Genomic DNA, 11993 nt, shown 5'->3' on the forward strand with positions numbered 1-11993 from the left:
TGGGACACTTTGCATGGAATATATGGGAGCTATCTTAGATCCTGAGCTATCTAAACAAGGTGGAGGGGGGACGTTTTATGCCTCTGCACAACCATGCCTGCTGACACCTCCTTCTCATACAAGAAGTGAGGCATGCATGACTTATGAGTTATAGAGAAACTAAAGCCTGTAATTGTACTCATCAGAGACTCAAGGACTACCCAGAAAAAAGGCTCTTTATTGCATCAAAAAACCTTTCCCAATAATTAGACGCTACATGCGCCAAATTTCTTGAGAGACTTGTGGAAGAGACAAATCTAAATATTATTTTAAAAACGTATTCCACAGAGAGGTTAGGCTGGCCCGATTTTGGGTTCCGCCAGATTTTGTGCTGCGTTAAATTTGACAGAAGGAGCCTGTTGCTTTAACATCTCTAACCATGGTGTAGCTATTCGACACCTGGCAACAGAAAGGGAGAAAGTAACCCATGTTCCTGTCTCTACCTGGAATGGATGGGACATGTCTTGGTTGACTGAGTGGCTTAGAGGACTTGTAATGATGTTAATGGACTAATCTTGCTTCTTTTCTGCTCCTGTATACCCTGCTTAAATGCAATGCTTGCAAAATATGATGCGTAAAACGATGTCACGAATGATTCGGCCCCAGATTATAACACTGACATGAGAATACCAGCCAGTGCCTTGGGACGAGCCATAAGGCTGTCCAAAAGAAGAAGAGGGAATGAAGGAATGGGTTTCTGTGTAGTAAGTTTAAAACTGACTCAACCCCCCCCCCTTTTTGTTTTTTCAAAAGAGAGCACTTTTAAAACTTGAGCTGTTGAGCAAAAACATAAACGAGCTCTCTCCTTTATCAGTCATGGCAAGGGATGGCCTTGGCTCTCTAAGGGAACAAAGAAAACACGTCAGAACTTTATCTTGTGTGCTGACCACAAAATACGCGCAAGACCAACGTCCGGGAAAAACACCAAAAGCGTGTTCCTGGAGATTATGACATCTTCCCAGACAAGAGTAGGAAGAGGAAAATCCTTTTATGGTTGAGAGTACCAGAGCAGGAACATATGTGATGTCAACCTGCGTATACAAGTTGACGTGGCTGGGGAAGGGGGAGAGGATGCCTGGAGTATATATATACACTGCATGAAACTTGTCATTTCTTTGGACTTGCTGTGGACTTGATTACGCAAGTGCCTTCTGCTATCCAGAGAGCAGAATAAACTCTTTCTTTGAACCAACTCGGTGTCATTTGACTTCCTTTCTCCTCTCCCGGAGCAACGCAGACCCAGTCGGTGAACTCCAATAAGGCTACACTGGCTGTATGCCAAGTTGGAAAAATGACAGTTTCACGTCTCAACAGTAGATTTCCTGACATTTCTCCTCCTGTGTGTAGATTCACCCTTAGAGTGGTGTGGTTCCTCCCCTCTCAGCGGACCTCTGAATCTCTTTGTTGTTTAGGCTGATACACCTTAGCTTTCATCCTGTTTTACATCTTCCTCCTCCTCACACTTCTCTCTCTTGGAGTTTTGCTCCATTTTGAGTGTTACGCTTGCATTACGAGTGTTATGCTGAGGACTGTCTTTTTTTCCTATTTATTTTGCCTTTTTGTTTTTGAGGCACTTTTTTGGAATTGTTTTTCTGACTGTTTGGAACACAGTTCAGCTACTGATTGATGGATTGTGGGTTGGCAGTACATTGTTGATTGTTTTCACTTTATGAAACAATGCTCTCATTAGATAGTAAAATTCATGTTAAATTGATGTTTTAGGGGTTGTTTTTAAAAGTCTGGAATGGATTGATCCATTTTGCATTCATTTCTATGGGAAAGGGCACCTTAGTTTTGGAACGCACTTCCGGAACAGATTAAGTTATATGTATAGCCATTCAGCTAAATACCCACCATTTAAATCTTAAAAGAGTGAGCTCTGTTGCCATAGAGAGGAATGGATGTGCATTCTCTTATCTCACCCGACCGGATGCCATGGGATCCTAGGATGAAGAATTCTTCCTGGTAGGCACATGTGCATGCAATTGTGCCTAATATACTGTAATGAGTGGGCTTTGTGGAGCTAGTTTCTGTAAAAGCCGGGGCTACTTCCCATCCTGTAATCCTAGAATCTATAAGAGGAAACTTCCAGATCTGGTCTGGTCAGTTCAATAACCCCAAAATTTAGAGACCTGTGAATTTGGAAGGATGACTATATTTCAATTGGCATACTTTTTCAAAGAGTGCAACTCAGTTTGGTTACCATTTAAAGGGAAACTGAACAGAATTTCTTCTCCCTCTCATTCCACCCTCCATATTTTGTCACTCTTCATTTTCCACATTGTGGTCCAGTCCTACTCGCTAGACTGTTTTGAGATATCCTCGCCTCCTTTTAGTTTTCCTTTGTAATGATGCCTTAGGCCTCTGCACAACCATGCCTGCTGACACCTCCGTCTCATGGATGTAAGGTGCCATTTTGGCTTCACTAGCAAGAACACTCGTGCTTAGAAATGAAAAACAGAGGGAAAAGGCTTTTGGATCTGCTTTTATTGCAAGGCACAAGCTCAGGTAAGCCTTGAAAATGTTGCTTTTTCAATCTGGATGCTTTGGAGAAGAAGTCCCTAACTGGGGATGAAGCGGGATCCAGTGGCTCTCAAAGAAAGGGAGCATCTTCCACTTTTCAAAGGCATCTATCACTCCTCCCGTCTAAAACATAGAAACCAGCAACAAAAAGACAACAGTTAACTCAGTTTCATAGGAAAGCGATCATGCTTGAGACACGAAAACACAAAGCAAGGCATGTTGGACCACAAGAAAGATTTCATGATAATAAGCCATTGGGTAGGGATAGGTCTGTTTCAGTTTTTCATTTCCAGAAGCTATGAATTACATAGATTCCCCTTTCAATGAGAATTGAATCCAATCTCTTGCCCATCCTTACCCCTGGGGGACTTTCTTTTCTAGGTACAATTAAATATGTCACAGAATAGTGAGTGAGCTTGCAAGGTCTCCAATATTCTCCTGCAGACTGGATGTTATGCACGGCAGGGATTTGTTGTCTTTGTGGCCCTGAAGAAGAGTTCAGGGTTAACAGGAAGCTTGCACCCCATTTTGTGGGAGTGTTTTGAGAAACACAAGAGAACGGACACCCTTGGGTTCATTCAGTCCAGTTGCTAATTTCTCTGTATACACCCAAGACAAAAGTCTACTGCCTCAAGTTCTTTAATTAAAAGATAAAATAAGAATGAATCTGCTTGGAACTGAAAGTGGGAGATTTGCATGGAATGTATGGGATGTGATACTGAGGTAATCTTAGACGGGGGAGGGCAGGACATCACACAGAGTAAGTGCACAGCATCTGTTAAAGCTGCAGAATAGACATCTCTTAGGCACTGAGATAAACAATGGATGAAGCTGCACAACAAATTAAATGTGCCCATACGGTGTGGTTTAGGGATTTGGCAAAGGAGATCTGGCATAAGCTCAGAGGGCAAAGGGGCCAAAGACAGCTGGACCAGCCATGAGGCAGGAGAGGACCCTGCTTCTGGTGGCAGAAGCCCCTCAGACAACAAACCCATTGGTTCCCCTCCTGCCCCGCTGGTTCTGCCTGTGGCGAAAGAACTCAGCACCATCTTGCTTAAAATGGGCAACAATGGTAGTGCCGCTTCTGTGCCTGCAACCAACAGGGTATGGCGTGTGTCAGCAGCGGATCAGTCCATGGCAGGAGGAGCAGGTAGATGGGCTTAGGAGCCGTGCTGGCAGAATGGCAAAGCAGAAATTATCATTTTGCATCAAGCGGCAATATGGGATGTGCCACCCTTGGCTGATTCTGGCATAGGTATTTTTATATTTATTTTTGCAATGGGGGAATTGAGCTTGCAGGCAAAGGATGATCAGTTTAGGGGACGCTGCATTGGGTACTTAAAATGATCAATGCAGGGGGTAATGGGTAAGCTGAAATTACCTTTTGGTAAGCTGAAATTACCGGTCGCAACATGGAATTCTAGGAGTACACCTTCCAATCTTTTTAGAATTATTAGGACAACCTCGAGGTGAGCAAAAACCATTGGCCTTATGATAGCATTGCCAAATATTATGAGGTTCATCGTCTTGTGCAGATCCTGTGCAAAGAGAGAAACAAACAAAAGTGGGGAGAAGGAAGTTAAATCACAATAGAATGAAAGAGAGGAACAACTGCACAGCCCTTTGAACAGGAGTGGCTCTGTGACGCTCTGGGTGCTGTGGCATCCCAACTCCTACCCCCCACCCCACCCCTTGCCACTGGCCCCTGGTGTTTACCACCCTTGCTACATTCACAAGGAGAAATGGTAAATGTGCTTATCCAGATATTTGCTCATGAGTGGAGGGTGTCAGTCCACGAAACACGACAGCAAGAAGTGAGGCACACATGGCTTATACGTTATAGAGAAACTAAAGCCTGGAACTGAAGCCATCAGAGCCTCCAGGACTACCCAGAATAAAAGGCTCTATATTACATCAAGAAACATTTTCCACTAATTAGAAACTTTATACCCCAAATTTATTGGCAGACCTGTGGAAGAGACAAATCAAAATTTTATTTTCTAAAACGTATTCCATAAATTTGCATAGAATTGCATAAAATCTTACCAAACTGAGAAAAGAAGAGGCTCCTTTTCTTTTTCCTTACCAGTTTTACATGCGATGCCATTTTCCATATATTAATAAAAAGGTAAAGGACTGTTTTGACAGTTAATTCCAGTTGCAGACAACTCTGGGAGCCGGCGTTTGACCACAGACAGCTTCCGGGTCACGTGGCCAGCATGACTAAGCTGCTTCTGGTGAACCAGAGCAGCACACGGAAACGCCGTTTCCCTTCCCGCCGGAGCTGTCCCTATTTATCTACTTGCACGTGATGTGCTTTCGAATTGCTAGGTTGGCAGGACCAGGGACCGAGCAATGGGAGCTCACCCCGTCGTGGGGATTCAAACCACCAACCTTCTGATCAGCAAGCCCAAGAGGCTCAGTAGTTTAAACCACAGGGCCACTCATGTCCCCTTTTCCTTATATTACTCTGCCATAATGAAGTCAACATGTGAACATCAAAGCACAGCCGTCCTCTGAAAGGCAGCTCTCCCTCCAAGTAATGTATTTTAAAAATGTACATGAAAAAGTGTAATTTCATGACAATAGCATGAAAATATAGGTTATAACAGGGCAAATTGCATAGCAATTATGGGCATAATGGGGGAAATTCACCAACACAGTGCATATATCCCCTAATAGACACACTTTGGTAAGCAGTTTTGTCTGATATATACATTTTTATGCTAATTTTACCACTAAAGAAATGTCTCTAGCAAGAAAAGTGAGCTTCCTTTGCAAGGCCACAGAACAGCAACTGTACTCCTCTCCCTCTTCCACCCCATAATAGGCTGGCAGGTGTCCCTCTGCCTTCTTCCTCTCCATCCCTTACCTGGGGAAGCCAGGAGCAGCAAAGAGAGAACTGCCAAGCACAGGTGAAGGATCTTCATGGCTCAGGATGAATTGTGGTGGCAAAGCCAGGCAAAGCCAGCTTTTAAGCCAAATGGAGCCCCAAAGCTTGCCAAGAGAGGGCTGGGAGGGAGAAGCAGATTGCATAAATGAAATTTTTTGGGGACGTTGTGACTTAGGCTGACGTGGACAAGAATGTTGCCAAAATCACGTGCCTCTGCAAAGGCATTCCTGCATTCTGTCAGTCATAGCAGTTTCCACACAAGATCACAAACATTCAGATGTGCTGTATTCATGTTTCAGAGCGAGACAGCTTGAATCAAATGAAACATTTATGAGGAGGATGCAATGCCCCACATAGGCAGTGCTAGGGGGATGTATCCCTCAGGTAAATGACACCTGGCCCCAAAACATTGCTGGACCCTTGCGGTTATGTCAAGGAAGGGCAGTTTTCACATGCTCGTCTCCTACAATGATTATTCTTAGTAGTAGCCTGTGCTTTCCTCCCCTAAAAAATGTTTAGGGTTACTCTCATTTTCCTACTCATGTTGAAATACTGCTCCTCAATCTGGCCAAACTTAGATCCACAAAATGTTTAGGGGTATGTGTTACCCCTGCATCCCCTCAGGAAATAGCACTGGTAGTAGTAATAGCTTCAAACAGTTCTTCCAAAAAGAAAAAGAAAGATTCAAGTCCACTGACTGAAGAGGTTGAGTGAGACATGCAGGGCAAGGAGATTTCAAAGGTGAAATGATGGACTCTATGCTTACTTGAAGGAAAGGCGATCGTCACATGCTCTCTTATCTTACTCCTTATCCTTCTTGCAGTCATCATCATCCTATTTCTCAGACACCTTTTTCTAACTAGACTCAAAGCAACTTACAAAAATATTTTCAAACATGAGGGGCTCTGCTTCTCTGCTTGCTCCACCTGCCATGTCCACTCTGCACCCCATAATAATTGGCCAACCTGTCCTTTCCTTTCTCCTTTCCACCCTTGAAGATGACTAAGCCCCCTTTCCCCCTTCCAACCCCTGTTTCTGAAGCTGCTTCACTCTTCTGTCCTGCGCTCCGTGGAGTCGCTGTTATTTGTGACTAAAGATCAGGGGTGATGGGATCTCCAGAACAGAAACATCCAAAGGCCGATGAGTTAACCTTCTCTGCTTTGAGGTTTCATTTGAGCTTTCATGCTCAGGCCTGGTGCTTTCATGTGCAAGGTGCTTGAACCTGAATATGGATCCCTTTGCAAGGAATATATGGAACCTATTCCTCAGCTAACAGACACGGGTGCGCTGTGGTCTAAACCACTGAGCCTTGGGCTTGCCAATCAAAATGTCGGCAGTTCAAATCCTCGTTACATGGTGAGCTCCCGTTGTTCGGTCCCAGCTCCTGGCAACCTAGCAGTTCGAAAGCACACCAAAAAAATGCAAGTAGATAAATAGGTACCGCTCCTGCGGGAAGGTAAAAGGTGTTTCCGTGCCCTGTTCTGATTTCGCCAGAAGCGGCTTAGTCATGCTGGCCACATGACGTTGAAAAACTGTCTGCGGACAAATGTAGGCTCCTTCAGCCAGTAAAGCAAGGTGAGCTCAGCAACCAAAGAGTCGTCCGCGACTGGACTTAACTGTCAAGGGTCCTTTACCTTTTAATCCTCAGCTATTCAAACAAGATGGAGGGGAGAAGATCACACTGAGCAAATGTCCAGCAGATATTGAAGTTTTAGGATGGACAGTTATGGTAATCCCTTTCCACTGAGATAAACAATAGATGAAACTGCATATTAATCTAAACAATCAAATACCATGTGATTGAAGAATTCGACCAAGAAGAATTGGCAAAACCTCACAGAGCAAAGCAACCAAAGACAGGGCTGATCCCAGAGCCGAACAAGCCTTGAGGCAGGTGAGGACACTGCTCCAGGTGGCAGAAGCCCCCAACCAGGCACAATGCCCATGGGTGCCACTCCTGCCCAGCTGCTTCTGCCAGTGGAGGAGAAGCACCAGTATCATCAGCACTGATTTTGGAAAAGTTCACAGCCATTTGGGGGAATAAGGGATGTGCCACCCTAAGCTGATTCTGCCATAGGTGTCTTTTGCAATGGACAAAGTATGGAAACAACTGGCTGTGCAACCAATTAAGCTTGCAATCAAAGTACCATGTATTCAGGGACCACTTAAGTAACTGGTGCTTTGTGTAACGAATGGAACAGGTATCTAGTACTCACTGCTCTATCAAAATGACATTCTGTGTAATAAAAAGGTTGCATTAGAGATACTTTGTACTGCCAGTGGTTGTTTAATTAATGAAAAACCTAATTATGACAACTGCTTATTTCTGTTTCTGACGGAATAGAATGGCTCTAAACACAGAATGGAGGGAAGAGGGAGGAAGGAGAGATGAGTTTGTATTGATGCAGTTTTTACATAATGGAGGAAATAATAAAGGTTTAATGGAAAACTCAAATGGATATAGCAGAAAAATGCTATATTAAAGGAGGTTAAACTGGAATCAGATAAATGATCATCAACTTGTAAAGAAACCTATGGTTCATGTTAGGAGGCATCATAAAGGTTTTACGTAATGAAACTATTTTCTCAGTTCACTGGCTCCCTATGCCTAAATCCAAGAAGGGATGTCCATTTAGGGTGGTAGCCTAAAGCTACTCAGATCAGAGGCTCCTGAAAATGATTGATCAAAAAAATGCTACAAGAGGGGCAGGGCATGGGGAGGAGAAATGATACTTTCCTCTGGACACTTGTTTGATTCTCCTTTGCTAAGCTGAAGTTCCCTTCTGCAACAATTATACAGTGGTGCAGGAGGGGCACCCATGGGCATTGTGCCTGGGCTGCAATTTGGGGCAAACGGGAAGTGCCGCCCTAGGCTGATTCTGCCATAGGTGTCTTTTGCAATGGGCAAAGTATGAAAACAACTGGCTGCGCAACCAATTAAGCTTGCAATCACAGGACGATGTATTCAGGGACCACTTATGTAATTGATGCTTTGTGTAACTAATGGAACAGGCAGCTGGTACTCACTGCTCTATGAAATTGACATTCTGTGTAATAAAAAGGTTGCATTAGAGATACGTTGTACTACCAGTGGTTGTTTAATTAATGAAAAACCTAATTAAGACAACTGTAAATCTTGCAGGCTGTATAATCAACCTACATAATGACTATAATGAGTTTTGTTTTGGTTAATTCTGTTTCTGAAGGAATAGAATGGCTCTAAGACATGGATGTGAAGAGGGAGGGAGGAGGGATGCGTTTGTATCGATGCAGTTTTTACATAATGGATGAAATAATAAAGTTTTAATGGAAAACTCAAATGGATATAGCAGACAAATGCTATATTAAAGGAGGTTAAACTGGAATCAGATAAATGATCATCAACTTGTAAAGAAACCTATGGTTCATGTTAGCAGGCATCATAAAAGTTTTACGTAATTGTCAGGGGTTCAGGAGCAGAGGCAAGGGCAAGGGAGGAAACAGAGAGCGAGGGGGAGGAGGCAGAGGAAAAGATGAGTGATGAAGACGACCCGAGATCTCCGAGTCTTTCCAGTGAATCAGAAGATTCACAGAAAGGAGCACCAGTGGCCAGGGCAAGGGGGGAGCCTAGGGGGACACCCCAGGGAGATAGAGCCAGAGGGGACTCAGAGGAGAGCAGTTGGAAATCGGGACCAGCGTCACCGCCAGAGAGCAGGGAAGAGGAAGAGAGCCAGGGATCAAGCGCTGGCAGCTCACAACAGGGGGGAGGGCATGAGTCAGGAGTGGCCACACCTCCATCGGGGAGCGAAGAAACGGTCAGACGGAAAGTGGAAGGTTGGGCGCGCGTGCCAAGTTCAAATGCACAGGGAAGTGACGCAGTAGGCAGCCCTGAAAGAGAGCCAGGTCCTAAAGCCCGGCGCAAGGAGACAGGAGAGTCCGGGGGGTCGGCGTCAGAAGAATCCAGGAAGGAAGAGACCCCGGGGGCAGAGGGACCCAGAGGAGAACAGTCAGGTGGAAAAGGTGGAGCAGGGCTAGGATATTAAGTTGGTGCGCAAGGGGCGGAGACTCAGACGGGACTTCGCCGATCTAGCCATTAGACGTAGAGTTGCACGCAGCAGCTTGAGAATGGAAACTGTAACTCAATAAAGACTTTTACTTAATGATCGCTGGCTAGCGTGATCCTCTGGTAATATATACATATATACAAAAACCTGTTACATCTTAAGCATTCACTTAACTTTCAATTGCAGGTCTTCTGTGTCAGGACTGGTCGTTGTCCTCTTCAGATCACCACACAAACGCTTCTTGTTCTTTTATAACTTTTTATTGTGTTGGGCCGAATTGCAGCTATAAAAATGAATGTATTGCCTAGAATGTTATTTTTATTTCAAACATTGCAAATTCTTGACAAGATGGACTGTTTCAAGAGGTGGCAGAAAGATATTTCAAAATTTGTCTGGCAGGGCAAAAAGCCCAGAATAAAATGTAAGATACTAACGGATGTTAAGGAAAGAGGGGGATTTGCCCTGCCGGACTTAAAATTGTACTATGAAGCAGCAGTGTTCTGCTGGATGAAAGAGTGGATGCTCCTCGAGAATACAGATTTCTTGGACCTAGAAGGTTTTAATAATGCATTTGGATGGCATGCATATTTGTGGTATGATAAAGTTAAAGTGCATAGGGCCTTTAAAAATCATATTGTCAGAAAAGCACTATATAATGTTTGGATTAGATATAAGGATTTGCTGGAAAACAAAACCCCTAGATGGTTGTCACCTTTGGAGGCTAAAGCGGTGAAAAAACTCAATATGGAGGTCAAATGGCCAAAGTATTGGGAAATTTTGGAACAAGATGGAGATAAATTGAAATTACAGAGTCACGAGAATTTAAAAACAAAAGTATGAGATTGGCTCCATTATTTTCAAATAATGGAGGTATACAAACAAGACAGGAAAATTGGCTTCCAGGTGGAGAAATCAAAACTAGAAACCGAACTGTTAGAACCCAATGTTAAGAATTTGTCAAGAATGTATAACTTGTTGCTTAAGTGGAATACACAAGATGAAACAGTTAAATCAGCTATGATTAAGTGGGCACAGGATATTGGTCATAACATTATGTTTGCTGACTGGGAATGGTTGTGGAACACCGGTATAAAATTTACGGCATGTAATGCCTTAAAGGAAAATATTATGAAAATGATCTATAGGTGGTACATGACCCCAGTCAAGCTAGCAAAAATTTATCACCTGCCTGACAATAAGTGTTGGAAATGTAAAGAAATGGAAGGTACTTTTTATCACCTTTGGTGGACGTGCCCGAAGATTAAGGCTTTCTGGGAAATGATATATAATGAAATTAAAAAGGTGCTAAAATGTACCTTCCCTAAGAAACCAGAGGCCTTTCTCTTGGGCATTAGTAACCAAGTGGTGTCGAAGAAAGATAGAATTTTTTTTTTATGTACGCTACTACAGCAGCAAGAATACTTGTCGCAAAGCATTGGAAGACCCAAGATCTACCCACCTTGGAAGAATGGCAGATGAAGGTAATAGACTATATGACATTGGCTGAAATGACCGACAGAATCCGTGAACAGGGGAAAGAGACGGCGGATGAAGACTGGAAGAAATTCAAAACTTATCTTAAGAAATATTATAAAATTAATGAATGCTAAAATGTTGAGGTTCTTAGTAAGAAAAGGAGATTACAGCGACAAAAGATTAAGTAAAAGAAAAGAACAAATAAGGAACTAAATTTGATAAAAATTTAACTTAGGACTTGCTGAAATATTTTTTGGAATTGGGATGTAGAAAGGGGAGGTTTGGGGGAGTCAGAGAAAAGAAGTTTATGAAAAAAGGAGATGAATTTATACATGTTTGTTTTGTCTTTTTATTTGTTTGTATTGTCTATAAAAATGTTGTAAAATCAATAAAAAAATTTTATAAAAAAACAAAAACAAAATAATCTTATAAACAGTTCTTAACTATTATTCCTCAGAGTCACTTATTTCAGATACCTTCTGAGCTCTGCTTCTCCGTGACCAGCCACCCTCAAAAAGGCGAAGGCGCCTTTCCCTTCGTTTTCCCACTCTTTTTTCTAACCTCCTGGCTAGAGTTGGCCTGTATCTCCCCTCCTCTGAATTTGAGCTAGAACTTAACCCTTGCCTTTCCTGTGAACAGCCGGTCCCTGCACCAGCAAACTAAAGTTGGACTAATAAACTCCCACAGTGTCTTTTCCTTGTCTCATTCTCAACAGCTGCCTAGCTGTGGTTGTTTCATGCGCAGGGTCTAAGAAAATCGTGTCTAGATACTGCAGAAACATTTGTAGATTTCCTAGGGCGGCATCCCTTCGAGATATTAGGGGTATAACACAGTCCTTAGCCCTCCCTTCCAAGAAATTAATAACATAAGCAACCTTCTCTTGCTCAGATTGAAATTCTTTATCCTTTATCTCAATTATGTAAGAAATTTCTGTCTTGAAAGCCATGTATTCAGAGGTTTCTCCCTTGAAGCTACGTGGACGTACAGTAAATGTTTTACTCTATCTCCACATGTCGCTT

General features: G+C 43.1%; 1 long non-coding RNA gene across 7 annotated transcripts in view; it reads right to left on the reverse strand.

The window, feature by feature from the left end:
• LOC309529640 overlaps positions 1-11993 on the reverse strand; it is a 350951-nt gene that overhangs the window by 36425 nt on the left and 302533 nt on the right. Inside the window, exons 1-2 of one of the 7 annotated variants that reach the window (XR_014218228.1) lie at positions 6331-7780; positions 3965-4628 (exon numbers count right to left, since the gene is read on the reverse strand). The exons of 1 other annotated variant lie outside the window; for it this stretch is intronic. This is a non-coding gene — a long non-coding RNA (uncharacterized lncRNA). Of the gene's footprint in view, positions 1-2523; positions 2686-3943; positions 6216-6330; positions 7781-11993 lie in introns of those variants that run through there. 5 more of the 7 variants (XR_014218229.1, XR_014218245.1, XR_014218246.1 and 2 more) reach the window with 5 other exon arrangements.

The sequence above is a fragment of the Podarcis vaucheri genome (genome assembly GCF_965113315.1).
Source record: "Podarcis vaucheri genome assembly, chromosome: 3".
In the NCBI taxonomy this organism is placed as follows: Eukaryota; Metazoa; Chordata; class Lepidosauria; order Squamata; family Lacertidae; genus Podarcis; species Podarcis vaucheri.